The sequence below is a fragment of the Podarcis pityusensis genome (assembly GCF_964106645.2).
Source record: "Podarcis pityusensis genome assembly, chromosome: 1".
NCBI lineage: Eukaryota > Metazoa > Chordata > Lepidosauria > Squamata > Lacertidae > Podarcis > Podarcis pityusensis.
In genome coordinates, this window is record NC_138028.1 from 112,731,965 (window position 1) to 112,747,868 (window position 15,904).

Consider the following 15,904-nt stretch of genomic DNA (forward strand, 5'->3'; position numbering starts at 1 on the left):
CATAAATACATTTCCAAGAGTCCAGGCGACATTGGCAGCCCCTTTCATTGTGTGAAGCATCATGCTGATTTTTTTTTAAAAAAAAATAATAATACAGATAATTCTGCAGATGCATGAGAATTTTCTCTGCAGCTATGGGGCAGGAATATTTGTGCATGCAAATAGCCAAATGCACCAAGATCGGGCATGTATAATTTATTGGACTGGATCCAGATGAAACATGAGCACTGATTTCCATGGATCTACTCTTAAGCATGACTAAATCTGGATCCAATCTATTACTGTTGCTATTCCTTCTTAAACATGTTTCCAATCACATGGCACCGAAGGCAACATACAATCCCCTTTTTAAAAAAATCCAACAGATAAGCCAATGTTTGTATTTTACTCTCCACCCTGGAGACTAGAACTGCGTTCCCATGGCAGTTTATCCCTTTTCCCTGATGTTTCCCTGACTGTAAATTTCCACATTATGTTTGAGCTTTCACATGACATACTGTAAAAACAACTTCTGAAAAACTAATTGAATATAGCTCATGTTTAGTGCTCATTGCGCTGCTATTTGATTCCAGAAAAATAATAATCTGTGGATGTAAGGTAAAGGACCCCTGACTATTAGGTCCAGTCGTGACCGACTCTGGGGTTGTGCCGCTCATCTCGCTTTATTGGCCAAGGGAACCGGCATACAGCTTCTAGGTCATGTGCCCAGCATGACTAAGCCACTTCTGGCGAACCAGAGCAGCGCACGGAAACGCCGTTTACCTTCCCGCAAGAGTGGTGCCTATTTATCTACTTGCACTTTGACGTGCTTTCTAACTGCTACTTGGGCAGGAGCAGGGACCGAGCAACAGGAGCTCACCCCGTCGCGGGGATTCAAACCACCAACCTTCTGATCAGCAAGTCCTAGGCTCTGTGGTTTAACCCACAGCGCCACCCTTTCCAAATGCCCAGACCTTAATTCTGCCTCATCCCACCCAGGTGTTGATATTGGAAAAGTCACCCTGATTTGACAGATGTCATAAGCTGAACCTTAACCCAGGATTGACCCTGCCAAGCAATCAGCCAGCAGATGGGTTAGGTGATTCAGGATCAGGATACACACCCAATGCCTACGCCAAAGCCTACTGACATCTGTAATCAACCAAATTGTGGGTTTGTTAATCCCAAGATGTTTGTCCTGTGTTTCTCACATCTCTCATGCTTGAGCCCCCACTGCTGGTGGGCTCACTGGGCCTGGGACTGCAAATCACAACTGGGAAGGGGGGTAGTTCTATGAAAGAGCACCAACCTTGCATTCTGAGGCACCCAGGGTTTATACCGCTGGCATGCCCAGGTAGGCATGGGAAAGGCTCTGTCTGAAGCCTTAAATAAGAATAATATAATAATAATGTATTATTTATACCCTGCCCATCTGGCTGAGTTTCCCCAGTCACTCTGGGCGGCTCCCAATCGAGTGTTAAAAACAATACAGCATTAAATCTTAAAAACTTCCCTAAACAGGGCTGCCTTCAGATGTCTTTGAAAAATAGGAGAGCTGCTTATTTCCTTGACATCTGTTGGGAGGGTGTTCCACAGGGCGGGTGCCACTACTGAGAAGGCCCTCTGCCTGGTTCCCTGTAACCTCACTTCTCGCAGTGAGGGAAACACCAGAAGGCCCTCGGAGCTTGACCTCAGTATCCGGGCTGAACAATGGGGGTGGAGATGCTCCTTCAGTGTAGACAATGAAACTGTAGACAATACAGAGCCATATACACCAATGGTTCTGCTCAGCCCAAGGCAGCTTCCTATGTTGCATTCTTACAGAGAGGCAAGGTGACCAAAAAAGAAGCTTTACTTCGTACCCTCCCAACATTTCTCCAATGAAAATAGGAATGTCCTATTCAATAATAACAATAACAATAACAATAATTTTATTTATACCCCACCCATTTGACTGAATTGCCCCAGCCACTCTGAGTAGCTTCCAACATATGTAAAAACATAAGAAAACATTAAGCATTTTAAAACTTCCCTGTACAGGGCTGCCTTCAGATGTCTTCTAAGGGTTGTGTAGTTACTTATCTCTTTGGCTCGGGGGTCGCATAACTCCATACCTGCCAACATTTCTTCAATGAAAATAGAGATGTCCTGAGGAAAAGTTGGGCTTCCTGAGATTAAATCAAAAACTGGGATAGCTTCTGTAAATCTGGGACTGTCCCTGGAAAATAGCGACACTTGGAGGGTCTGTTGCTTGGGTATGCACCATCAAAACCCATTTAGAGGGTTACGATGGTTGAAGTGGAAGCCAACCACACAGTGTCTTTTTCTTATTTCTTTTTAGTACTAGGCAGACTTAGCAGATGATATTTTGATTTAACTGTGGGTGTAAGAGATTTTCCCCAGGCGCTCTCTCTCTCCCCCCATATATATATATATATATATATATATATATATATATATATATATAGTGGTTATAGCTCCCCCCCCCTTTTTTGTTGGAAAACACGCTGCTTTGGGGAACAGGCAGGAAAGCTCTTAAAATGCATGAGGATTATTTCTATGACACATTCTATACAATAGACAGCCTCAAAATATGGTAATGCTCCTAACTTCCAATGTTTTTACAAAAGCCTCACTGTTGTCAAGCGGAAAAACGACAGTTTTTAAAAGAACAAGAAAGCGGATTATGTACAGACTGCCAGCATTCATCTGTGATTTGTGTGAAGGATTTATAATGGCAATCCTCAGATTGCTCGCTCTGGAGAAATGAGGCTGCACATGGGATGGGGGGTTGAGGGCCGCCGTCTCACTAATCTAAGTTACAACCGGATTTTTAAAAATGAAGATGGCCTTTGTGTCTTGATCAATCCTGTGGAATAGGATAGTGCTTTTTTTTTAAGAGCATTCAAGTTTTAGTTCTGGTGAGAGAACTGGACTAAAATTAACAAGCATCCAAATGGATAATAGAAATTAGTTTTCTTCTCTGGCTCTGCACTCTTTTAGTAAAATGATTAGGAATGGCAGAGAACTTCAATTCAGTTCACATTTAAAGGCACATCTAACCAATCTGCACTTTCAGAAACAATATACAAAGGGGAACACAGCCATCCTTCAAAATCCACACTTCTCTGTCTCTTGCAATGAAGTTATCCAGCCAAGGAACATGTACAAAATGCATCTACTAGGCTAAAGCGTGCATAAAAATGCATATATTTGGAAATTTGCCTTGTAAAAATGTGTGTATCAGGAAAAATCCGCAGTAAAATGTGGATGAATCTTGATAGAGACTTTTTTAAAAAAATGCAAACTGATGTGGAAATGTGGAGAACTGAATTTATGATTTGAAAAATGAGATTCTTTGCAGTGTGGGGATCTCAAGTGCTTTTTTTAGATCTGACCTTGGTAGATCTCTGGGCATTCTCCAAGCTGTTGACAAATATCATTAGGTCAACAGTTTGCTTTTGCTTACCTTTGCACTGCTAAATAGGTCAGGGATACTTGTGCATTTGTTAAATGTATTGCTGTGGAGGTGATGACTTGGCAGGGAGCATCTCTGATGAGGCAGTATTGTTGTGCTCCTGAAATAGTTTCAACGGCCAGTACTAGAAAACTATAGACACATCTAAGGTTGCAATTATAAGCATACTGTACTTACCACTAAGCAAAAAACCCTCGATGAAATTGATTCTCGAAATGATGTGTTCAGGACCATGTGGTAAGAAAGCAATATTGCTTTAATCAGTTAACATTCACCTCCAGTAGACATGCCTGTTCAGATGTTGCCGTCCTTGAGAATGTGACCACCAGATGAAATCTGGACATGTACAAGAGGTTTGAACAGCGTAGTGAAAGCGGCAAATTAGTCATCCCTTGGATATTTTATGATTTTTCTGCAGCCTTTGACCTCTGCTTGAATGAAATAATTTAAATGGAAATGGACCTCTTAGCACAATATAGCGGCCGGCTCTAAATGAAAGGGAGAAGAAACCTTACATTTTTGGTGTTTTCTTTATCTTGCAGTGACATTCGGGGATTGAACAAAAATGGCCAATTCAACTAATCCCTAAGGAAACCTTACGAAAAAGACAATGTTGTGCAAGGCTGCAGAAATATTGGCTTGCATCTAACCAAAGGCGCATGATAGTTGGCTTGTTTACTGAAAACTAACACAGGATTGTTAACTTTATTTTTGTATCTGTGTCTTCAACAGTATATTTTTAAAAAAATATTAGCAGGGTATAATGTTTATTTACCTGCTAATTTTCCCAATCAAGCAACTTTTAAAGGGAAAGGAGTGGATTGAGCTCCAATCCCACCCTCATGTCAGCTGGCAATCTGACCCCAACAGAATATTTAGGGTGGAATTCAACAAATGTACCCATACAGAATATTTAGAGAGGAATCGTTCCATCAGCACAAGCATTTTTGCTTGGCAGACAGAACAGATGTTGTCCCCTCCAGTGCCCCCCATTCTGGGGGTTCTCCTATCCCAAACAGATTTGGGAAGGGCACAGCGGGTGCATGCATGGGGGAAGAGGAGGGGTGAAAGCCCCACTACATTAGTGGGGACTCATTGCACTGGCTGCTGCTATTGAAATGATTTAGCTACATGTGACAAAGAGGCAATAAGGTATTGACTGACAATTGCAAGGTTCCCACATGAACAGCTGGAACATCAGTATGTGTGCATGCATGAAGGGGTTCTCCTCAAGTACCAGTTAAGCCACGTAAGTTTGGGTGGGACTTGCCACTGTGATGTCATCTCTCATGCCCATATATGCACGTTCACTGAATACATTCTGATTGATTAGAGCTAACTCATCATCAGAGGAGTCCTATGCAAATTTAGACTGCTATTCAATGGAATAGGGTTACAAAAGGCGCAAGGTCATTTGATCCCTGAAAAATTGCACACTTTCAAAATCCCTTGCAAAATAGGAGGCCTCCCTGCCTTTGTCAGGATCACGAAAGCCTAGAATATGGGAGGACACATAGACCGCAGAGTTGTAAAACACCTCCTTTAGTAAACACTCACATACAGGCTTGGGATGAAGTTATGTGCAAATGTACACTTCCCCTACCAACTGCTTCTGAAGGCTCATTTCACACTTAGAAAGCCAGGGCTCTGAAACAATCCCCAGTTTACCTGCCATGAAAATTAAAACAGCTTTACAGTGAGCAGCAGCTATTGAATCTGTGCTGCAAGCAAAACACAGAAGGTCACAATTCTGTTTTGCAGACAGTTCTAAATTGGCATTCAGGAGACCCGTCTTCCTCACATCCACGGCGACATTTAACCCTGTGCAAACAAGGTCTGGAGTCTGACTGAGAACTGCATAGAAGGTGACAGAAAAACGTTTTGACCACAGCTACTGTCTCTCCCCGCCCCCACCCAATATAGAACTGAGTGAAATAATTCTCCCTTAGCTTTCATTACAAAATGTATGTGTTTTGAAAAAGATTGCATTGCTAGTCCTGAGAATTGATGCCTATACCTATATATGTTCCTCTCAAGGGCTGCTTGCAAATCAGTGAACTGCTGGAGGCAGCTTCTCAAGGGAAGGTACCTTCAGGCCTTAGACTGACCTCGTCCAATCAATGTGCCAATTGGAACTTCCAGACCCTCCAAGCTGTCCTGGTTTCTGATTTGATAACGGAATGTCTCAGTTTTCCTTAGGATGTCCCTAATTTCATCGGAGAAATGTTGGAGGGTATGGAGTTATCCGACCCCCGAGCCATCTGCAGGCAGCCCAGTATAGAGAAGTTTTAAAATGTTTAATGTTTTAGTATGTTTTTATGTATGTTTGAAGCTTCCCTGAGTGGCTGGGGCAACCCAGTCAGATGGGTGGGTTATAAATAGGAAAATGATGTTGATGATGGAATAGGACATTCCTGTTTTCATCAGAGAAATGTTGAAGGGTATGCTTTTCCTGAGCGGCGAGGAATATTAACTATTTCCTATTTCAGTTTAACCTTGCTTGAACAACAAGGTCATCCTGAGCTCTGGTGTGTTGGCTATTCCCTTGGATATTCTTCACTCATACCTCCTCGTTTGTCCCTTGGTCCTGAATACTGCCTTGGCCTGTGACTCTGTCAGCTCAGAATGCTGACAGAAGAAGCAACTTGGCGGTCATTGTTGCTTATTGGGAAGAGGCAGCAGGGAGGCTGGCTCGTGCAAATGTACTAACAGGACTGCTGGGTTGGCTTTGCCAGTGCGCTGGATGCTTGGAGCAAATCTGTATATGAAGAAAGGCACACAGTGCACCTTTCCTGGAAGTTTACAATTTCAGAATACAGTTTTGAAATGGTGAGATAAGTGACACACTTATTTACAGGCTGCACACCAAACTAAATCACCATCGATCTGTTACAATATTTGCTTGGTGGGAGAAAAAGCATGGAATCCTGAGAATAGTTAGATCTACCTGATTTCCTATTTGTCAGAATGCAGCTTTCTGGAGCAAAAGTTTACTAACTCCCCCCCCCCCCCGGCACTCCACCTTTCTTCTTAAAATGTGCTTTACCTGATCAGTTGACCTATCTTGAAACTTTTTAAAAAAGAATCTGGATAACTTGAAAGTAAGTAGAAAGAGAGGTGTCATGCTGAATATAACTTAAATTGATTGCATTGACCTTTATTTGAGTTCTCTGCTCCAGCAAGGGGAAGCACTGTGAGAGTTTAACAATACAACAAAACCAGCAGGTTGTGTTTTGTTTTTAATTTTTTAAATTTTTATTTCATATATATATGCCACTTTCCCAGCAACAAGGTTGAGCTCCAAGCAACGCATCAAAAACTTAACAAGTAATAGCATTCAATATATAACAGTATCCACTGATAGTGATGTTCATACAAGGATGGAGTAGTATCCCAACACCTTCCTCTTCCATCAGCTTAGGTAAACACCAGCATTACTTGCATTTTGGCACATCCAGAAAAGACTGGGAAAATCTTTTTAATATCTGATACTAATGGTTTGCTCGTGATTTTAACCTTAATCAGGGCTATTAGCTCTGTTTCACTTGTATTGCATTTCCATTGTTTGAAATCTATATTTTAAATGCTGTTTTATACCACCTCAACATCTGTAATGGTTTCTAAGGAGTTGCTCGTGCGCAAGCAGGCAACTATCTCCCTGGCTGGGTGCAAACATTTGCCCTCTGCCACAGGGCCACGCTCTTTGTGCCCCTAACAACCCATCTTTAGTGGGTAAAGGGCAGCCTGGCTATTTCAGCAACTGAATTCCTGGATCCAGGAATTAGAAGTGGGGAAGAGGTAATAATTCAGCCTAAGCCCTTCCCTGGGCAATTTCCTGGACACAAGACCCCAGCCTGGTTTGTGTTTTAACATGCTAAATCCAGTGTCTGGCACCCAGGAATTAGAAGGGAGGTCCAGGCACCCCCACAAACTCATAGCAGTACATTTTTGCTCTAAGCATTTAAATTATGACAAATAAATAGACAGAATCAATTATACTCACAGCTTCACCTTTTTTTGTCCGTCAAGAAAAAAAAGACTGCAATAGATCAATGATGAGTAAGTTTGGCAGCTGACATTTAACTAAGCAGATGGCTCATCTGATAATTTGTTAGACCTTCTTTGACTTGGGCCTTCGTGTGAGACCTTGAGAGACCTCCACAGGCAAGGATCAATCCTTCTCATATAATTACTGTTTCCCACTCCAAGTCCTTGGCATGTTTAGATTTAAATGTATTGTTATAGTTGCAGACATCCAATTTAGGCTCACTGGCCTAAACTTGTAAATAACAGGAGAGCCATGTTATACGTGGCAATGTGAAGTAGTACATGCAAATGTAGCATTTGCAGTTTTCTCTTAATGATGCCAGTCTGTTGATTGGAGCAGTTAAACTGAAGATGAGTGGACAGGAGAACACTCATCAGACTCCTGAAGGAATGTCACATAAGGCTTGTCCTTACATTATACTTAACACAGTTCACAAGCTGTCTCTACACATGTACAAGTGTTTTTGTGAAAGAGTGGGCAATTTTTGATTTGTGCAGCTTAGCTACTGTGTACACAGGCTGTGCGTTCATTGAACATTACATGTGAACAGCTGTACAAGGGTGTATACAGGTACAGACTGTACATTTGTTGAATATCATGTATGAACATGCATGTAGAAAAGGGCAAAGATGTTTTCCCTGCTGACCCAGGGGCCACTTCTGGATCTAATCTAAGTTACAGGAAGGTAGATTTCAGCTGAATGTTAGGAACAACATGCTGGTGAGAGCAGTTCTACAATTCAACCAGGTCCCAGAGGTTAGAGATGGACCGAGGAGCCTATTTCTTTGCATATGTTTATTTATATGTCCTTTCCATCAGTCTGTGTCATGAACTGGCAGGATGATGTGGAGGAGGAAGAGGATCCCTGGGGCACACCGGGGCAAACTGGGGATGGGGAAGGAAGTACTCACAGGGTGATGGAGGATAACAAGGGTATGGGGGTCAATGCACAGGAAACACAGCAGCAGGCCCCATCACCAGAAGGGTCCCAGTCTCCACAAGCACAGTGGACTCTGAGGAATAGGGTGTCGGAACTCCACTTGGCCAAGCCGATAAGGCCTCATCTTCCTCCGAGCCTTTGAAATCGCCTCCGACGTGTTTAATCACCTGAGCCTTTGATAAGGCCTCAAGCACATTCTACCCAGCAGGGTTCCCAGCACAGGGAAGAGACGAGAGGTTTGGCTACATTGTAAAGAGTTTTATTTCTAAACTACGCAGAACAGAAAAGACATCCTCTCTCTATGAAAGCTGAGAGCAACAGAAACAAAGGAACAAAGGAAACAGGAAACCACTAACGTCACATCCCGTCTCCCTTCCCGTGAGACTTCCAAGAGTCTGGACTGTCTCTGGAATGTAAACAGAGTCCTGTGACTCCCAGCAGCTGCACAGTGAGAAACAGAAACTAACATAAGGAGCAGTGGTGCTCTAGGAGGCTGAGGCAGGCAAGGGCCCACAGCCCAGCTCCCTAGCTGGCCAGGTGGGACTCACTAGCTCTAGGAAGAGGTGTGCGATTCCTCAGCTGGAGTAGGCTTGGGTAAGGGTCACCTGCCTGGCCAAGCCCGGATGCTGCAGTCAGCATACAGAGTACAAAAGGAAGCAGAGCTGGGGTGCTGTGTTTACTTAGTTGCCCATGCTGATGGACCTTGACCTGGATGCTCCTGGACCTCTATGGGACTGTGCTTTGGATTTGTCTCTGCACTGTATGCTGACTGCTGGACTTCAGACTTGGCTACTTGGATTGGCCTTGTACTGCGTTTCCTGACCTCCAGACTTTGGATTTTGGACTTTGCTTAAATGGATTGACCCCTGGACTTTGAACTTTGGATTTGGCATAGCGTCTTGCTGCCAGGTAGGCCAGGGGTTTGGGACAATCTTTCTTTTTAAAAAACTGCATTGAAATTAGTTTTAGTATTACTTTTAATGTATTTCCCCTTTGGGGTAGATTCAACTAATTAGTTGGACTATATCACCTCTCCTTCCCCTGTGCCACCCCAAAATTGGCTCTGGAGTGGGGGGTGGTAGGAGAACCCCCAGAACACCACACGGGGAGGAGAGGGGAGAATGTTTCATCAGCCAAACTGAAATGCTTATGTTGGTGGAACCTTCATCTTTGAGCAGCATTTAATTCTTCCATCTATATTCCACTGGAAGAGCAGGAGGCTCTTAGGGGCACGAAAGCTACCCAAGGCTGACTCAGCTCCTACTGGGTGTCTCCCCATCCATCTCGAACCTCTGTTATCATTAGACTCATGTTTATTGCTGTTGGGCAGCATTATAGGACAGAGGTAATAAATAAATATGGCTATGAGTTATAACTGCCAAGTCAGAATGGAATGAAAGCTCATCCAAATGAAAAAGGGATCTGTAGTCAAATAGCCCAATGATTTATGGGCCACAGAACGGGCTTTAGTGTATATCAACATTTGATTCCCAAGGTTTATTTTAGTCAAATGCAGTTTGATGTGACAGCTCTGAAATGAAAAAGGTGTTCAGGCTGGCCAATGGATGATATATAACAAGAAAACATTATGCACTTTCAGGGGGATTTGTCAAATAAAGCATCTCATGAATATATTGCCTGTGTTCCCTTTTAAACTCTCTCATTGTAGAGCATTTAAATAAGGGCAAGCCTTAAAGAGTTTGCACTTTTCTCGTGCTGACACCGCTGGGGAAGAATCCTGTCCTGTTGATGAATTGCCAGCACAATTCGGAACAATGGGGGAAGAATAAAACCAGGGGCCTTAGAAGTATCTAACCTCCACTGAGCTAAGCGATCATAGATTTTAGTGATACAAAGACTACAATAGGAGAAGAAAAATCCCCTTCTCTTCTCTTATGCTTTACATTTCTAGCTCAGGATCACACACAAAAAAAGGAAGTGAGGGCGAATCTGCCTATAGGAAAAACAAGGTTCAGTTTCTTCTCTTCCATCCTGAATTCTCGTCCTATATAGTTTCAGTGCCCATGGCGTTGTTTTAGGGGGTAGCCCAAGTCTTTTCTACTGTACCAAAACCCAATAAGTAAAATGTCTCTTGGAAATTTGAGTGGGACAGAAATATAAAATCATTTGTTTGCCTCCACAATCTGGAATTGAGAAATACAATCTTTCAGGGTTTTTTTGGTGTTTATTTTTTAACCAAGCAACGAAATTTTTGTGCATCTCACAAGCTTCTAATCCCTAAAATGGACATGTTTGCTAACAATTCTACATGCTTATTTTCTTGATAATGCATATCATGTGTGTCTTGACTAACTTGCTTGAGTTTTCTGTTTTGCACACAGGAGAGTTTCTTCTTTTCTAATTGTTGTACAGATTGTGTTCTTTGGTTGCTGGGTATAATGTGTGGATGGTATTGACTGGTGACAAAGGGCTTGTAAGTATATGCAATAGCTTAGGGTGGCCATATTTCAAGAAGTAAGTGTTATGTACTGAAGTTCTCACCCTGGGCCAGCAGGGGGATACTGTAGATAGTTATGCAAATGAAGGATCGAAAGTGACGTTCAGTGATTGAATAGTTTGTATGCAAATGAAGGATCGAAAGTGACGTTCAGTGATTGGCTAGTTACAGAAAATGGTTACTGTTGCATTCTAGTGGAGCTCTATATAAGCAGGCTGACTGAGCTCCTCAGTTCAGTTCTGTCCCACCTTACAAATAAAGAGCTGCTTTGGAAGAATCGCTGTGTCGTCTGATATGTTCGCCCACAACTTAACAGTAAGAATCCAGACACAAATAGTTGTTGAGCTTTTTCGAAAAATCACCCTAAGACATTCTGGACCCAGGAAATTCTATTTCCATACCACAGTTCATAGTAAACCCCCAACAACAAACACCAAGTTTGTATTTGTCCTTTTTGAAAGTCATCCTAAAGTTGTATCTACACATACAAATTAGCATATGCCTGTTTTGTGCAAATTTATGTCACTCATGGGTCTGTGCCCAAATTCTTTTAAGCATCTAGAAACACCCCTGCTTAGTGCAATACCTCATCTATAGTTAAAATATCTTATTTTGCTCAACTTGAACTCTCTTGTGGATTTACATTATGTAATTGTACATTTTTCTCTGCATAGTGTGGAAGGGGGCATCATTTGTGGGACCAAAAAATGAAGCTTTCTTTTTCATAAACCGCCAAGATGTTGGTTAACAATGGAGAAACAAGATGGATCCCTCCCCAAACTTACTTGCCCTCACTTAACTTTCCTTCTCCTCCATGTGCTGGAAATGTAAAGGATTACTGCAGAGGCTCCTACTGCGTTGAAGGATGGGTAAACCCTATATAGGGAGCTGTGCTGACAAGATAAGCAAAACTGACTCCTATGACCGCCTTGACTCAGTAGCACCCCAAACACGATTGTCATGGTGAGTCATTTACAAGCCAAGGACAGTCAGCTGAATTCCAAATGAAATATAACTTAAAACTACATGCCTTTCCAACACTTGGACATTTAACATGGTTTAAAGTTTTGTCTATTAGTGTACAGTATATCTTTGCAAACTTTGAACTGCATAGCGATAAATTAGAAGGAATATTGACAACCACCTTTTGATTATTATTTTTTCTAAAGGTGAGTTAGGGTGGAACTAAACATGTTCTCATTTCCATTTCTGTTGAAATTCTCTGACATTATTACACAGGAGAGCTGATATATATGGGAACTCCTCAAAAGTTGTGCATGTCAAGTTCACAGACCCAAGGTAAACTTAGGATTGGAAGGAAATTCTCTCTCCTTGCTATCAGGAAGAATCTTTGGGCAACAGAAGCTGTGGAATCTTTCTTGCTGACTTTTCAAAGCAGGGAGAGCATGTTCTGGAGATGGTCTATATCAGGGACCATGGACCAAATGTGCCCCCCCCCAAGCTCTTTACAGGCCCTGCATTCTCCCCAGGCCACACATCACAAAGGACCTACTCCTTGACTTCTTGCATGACTTGAATGTAGTGACATCTGTTCCCACCCACTTGCCCCTCATCCCACCCACCACCACCATGTGGCCACCATGTGACCCTTGAACTAAAAAAACCTTGCTCCCCTCCTAGTGTGAAGGGGATAATACTAAGTAACTCTCACTCTGCCTCAATCGCTAACATTTTATGATTTTTCTCTTTAATCCTTTTAACTATGGGGTTTAACAAGTAATCAAGTGTATTCCCAGTGGAACAGAAACTGTGTGGGCTACTTCTCAGTTCCTTGCTATCTCCAAAGTGCTGTTGTGATTTTGCTGATATATTTTGAAAGCCATAATAAATATGCATCATAGTGACTGACAGTCAACATACTAGTCTCTCATGTATGATTGGCTTTTAAAAAGACTGTCAGCTCTATCGAGTCTGTGTTACAACCCAGCCTACAAACAGTGACTTGATTGGGAGAGGGGCTAACTAAGTCACTAGTGCCACCAGAACCTGGACCAGGAATCTGAGACTTCTAACTTAAGTCTGGAAGTCAAGGCCCCCAGAGACTTCAGCATCTGAGCCTTCAGATCACCCTTCCCCCAAAAGGTCACATGTGCAAAGTCTTTCCACTGCAGGCAGGGGGCAACAGAGAAACAACATGGTGCCAGGCTTCATTTCAGAAGCCCGTCTCTTTAATGATCTCCATTCTCCAGTAAGAGGGCAGAACCTGGGCGGGCAGTCAGGCTGAGGGACTATATTAGATCTCAGCCAGCAACCATCAATTGTTGGAAGAAGTTGTCTCTACCCTTGAACCTGTCAATGATTCTGATCTACCAGTCTCTGACTACTATTGTTTTTCGATCTGTGACTCACAAGCAGATATATCCTCATTCCCTGTCAGTTCCCCACTCCTGCTATTTGGAGCCTCCAGGCTCCATTGCATCCTCATCATGCCGCCTGGCAGAGCTTTTTTGGGTAGTATGGGGCCTTTTACAGTCTGGCCCAAGGTAGGTGGTAAAATCAACGGTGGCTCGCTGTGACTTGTTTGCAAAATATCTGGGGGATAAAATTGCTTGCATCCACTGGGACCTTGACTCTACAGTGGTACCTCTAGTTGCGGACTTAATCTGTTTTGGGGTACCGTTTGCAGCAGGAGTGCCTCTTCTGAGCTTCTGAGATCACTTCTGTGCATGCACGGGCGGTGAACTGGGAAGTAAACACTTCTGGGGTTGCCGTGTTCATAAGCTGAAAGTCCGTAACAAGAGCGGAACGCAACACGAGATATGACTGTACAGTGGTACCTCAGGTTACGAACACTTCAACTTACTTTTTTTGGGTTATGAACGATTGTAACCCGGAAGTAAGTTGTCCAAGCTCTTGGAGGCCTCGCCGCTGCCTGGAGGCAAACCCGGACATCGGCGGGGCCTACGGAGCTCTCTGAGGCCTCCGCGAATGCCAGGAACCAAGCCCCAACATCCGCAGTGCCTAGAGCGGCTCCGCGAATGCTGGGAGCCAAGCCCCGATATCGATGGTGCCTAGAGCGGCTCCGCGAATGCTGGGAACCAAGCCCTGACATCCGTGGTGCCTGCAGGGCTCCATGAATGCCGGGAGCCAAGCCCCGACATTCACGGTGCCTAGAGTGGCTCCGTGAATGCTGGGAGTCTAGCCCTGGCATCTGCGGTGCCTGCAGGGCTCCGCAGATGTCGGGAGCCAAGCCCTGGCATCCATGGTGCCTGCAGAGGCTCTGCGACTAGGCTCCAGCTGCAGGAGCTCTCTGAGGCCTCCACGAATACAGGGAATCAAGCCGATTGTGATTGTGGAAGAGGACCCTGAGCCCCCTCCAAACAGTGAGTTTGGAAACAAATATTAATTTTTTTCATCTAAAATACTGTCTTATTTATTTTATAGTACAGTACATTGATTATTGCCTTCATTTTATGGATCAATGGTCTCGTGAAACAGTAAGATTCGTGTTAAATTGCTGTTTTAGGGGGTGTTTTTTCAACGTCTGGAACGGATCAATCCACTTTCCATTACTTTCAATGGGAAAGTCCGCTTCAGGTTAAGAACGCTTCAGGTTAAGTACAGACTTCCGGAACCAATTAAGTACTTAACCTGAGGTACCACTGTACTGTTAGAGCAGATGAATCTTGGGAGGTGTCCAGAGCACTGTGTAGTCCTGGTATGCTGGATGAGTTTCAGTTAGTAAGGCTTGAGGATGTGGACAAAGTGCTTGGATTGGTTAGGGCAATCACTTGTGCTCTGGACTCTTGCCCCCTTGGCTGATAAAAACTAGCAGGTAGGGGATGGCTGGCTGGGCCAGGGAGGTGATTAATGCCTCCTTGCAGGAGGGGGGTGGTCCCTGCCTGATTGAAGGAGGCAGTGGTAAGACCACTCCTTAAGAAATCTTCCTTGGACTCAGAAAATCTAAATAACTACCGGCCAGTTGTCAATCATGTGAAGGGAATGAGCCTACAATGGAGTCTGCATGAAGCAGATTCATAGGATTGTCACTCGTGCGAGTGGGAACTCTGAAACAGAGCTTTGATGAGAGCTGCTTCTGTTCCCAGGAAATACTGAAACACCTACACTTTTGCCTGACCTGAATTTTTTATTATATTGTATACAGATTAAGCCACCCAGGTCCAAGTTCTTTCTTCATTCTTCTGTGGTTGTGCCTTGTGAAAATCCAGTCTTAACCTGCTGAAGCAAAGCTCAGTTAAGCAAAATATTTATTTGGATTTCCTGCGCATCTTACAAGATCCAATTCAGTGGCTAAGATTGGAGTTTCACTAGCCACAGCTGCAGAACAACAAGAGATGCTCTCAGACCTGGGGGAATTAATCGGTACACAAAATACGGGTCAAGCGAACTTGTGGATGAGCTCTTACACAGTTCTTCACGAGGTCTTAAGTCTGACTATATTCCACCTCAATGTTTTTGTTGGTTTAAAAGTTTTGTTATGGGATAGTTATGGGTTGCTTTCCCAGTAGGCATTTAGTATGGAGTTGCAATGCTTTGTTCATTTACTATTTCAATGACATCATCCTCAAATTCTCCTGTGTTACCCTCCATCCTTCTGTTTGTTTCAGATTAACTTGTGCTTGGGATGGTAAAGCTGTTCAGAAGGACAGGTAAATTTGACTGCTTGCAGATAAGTGGGGTAGCTATTATTATAGAATATGCTTCTGCTTGGGGTGGATTTTGCTACCCAGTTGAGCTTTTAAATGGCTGTGAGATTTGAGCATGTGTTTTTATTTTATCTAATTTTAACTACTCAGTTCAGTGTGATTCTGAATGATATGTGTTTGAGTCCCATGCAAAGGGAAGGGAGTAGTGGGGCTATAAAAATTGAAGGGGGTGATCAGAACACATGAGGCATTTTCATATTAGCTTTCAGAGTTAAGCAAATGGTGCGCTGATTAAGAAACAGCTAAGTACTGTTATGCAGTTGTCTGCCGAGACAATATAAGCTGTTTGAAAGGTCAGGAGGGTGAATTAATG

General features: G+C 43.3%; 1 long non-coding RNA gene across 1 annotated transcript in view; it reads left to right on the forward strand.

The window, feature by feature from the left end:
- LOC308458652 overlaps positions 1-15,904 on the forward strand; it is a 92,019-nt gene that overhangs the window by 52,438 nt on the left and 23,677 nt on the right. Inside the window, exon 4 of the long non-coding RNA XR_013977608.1 lies at positions 15,493-15,534. This is a non-coding gene — a long non-coding RNA (uncharacterized lncRNA). The remainder of the gene's footprint in view (positions 1-15,492; positions 15,535-15,904) is intronic.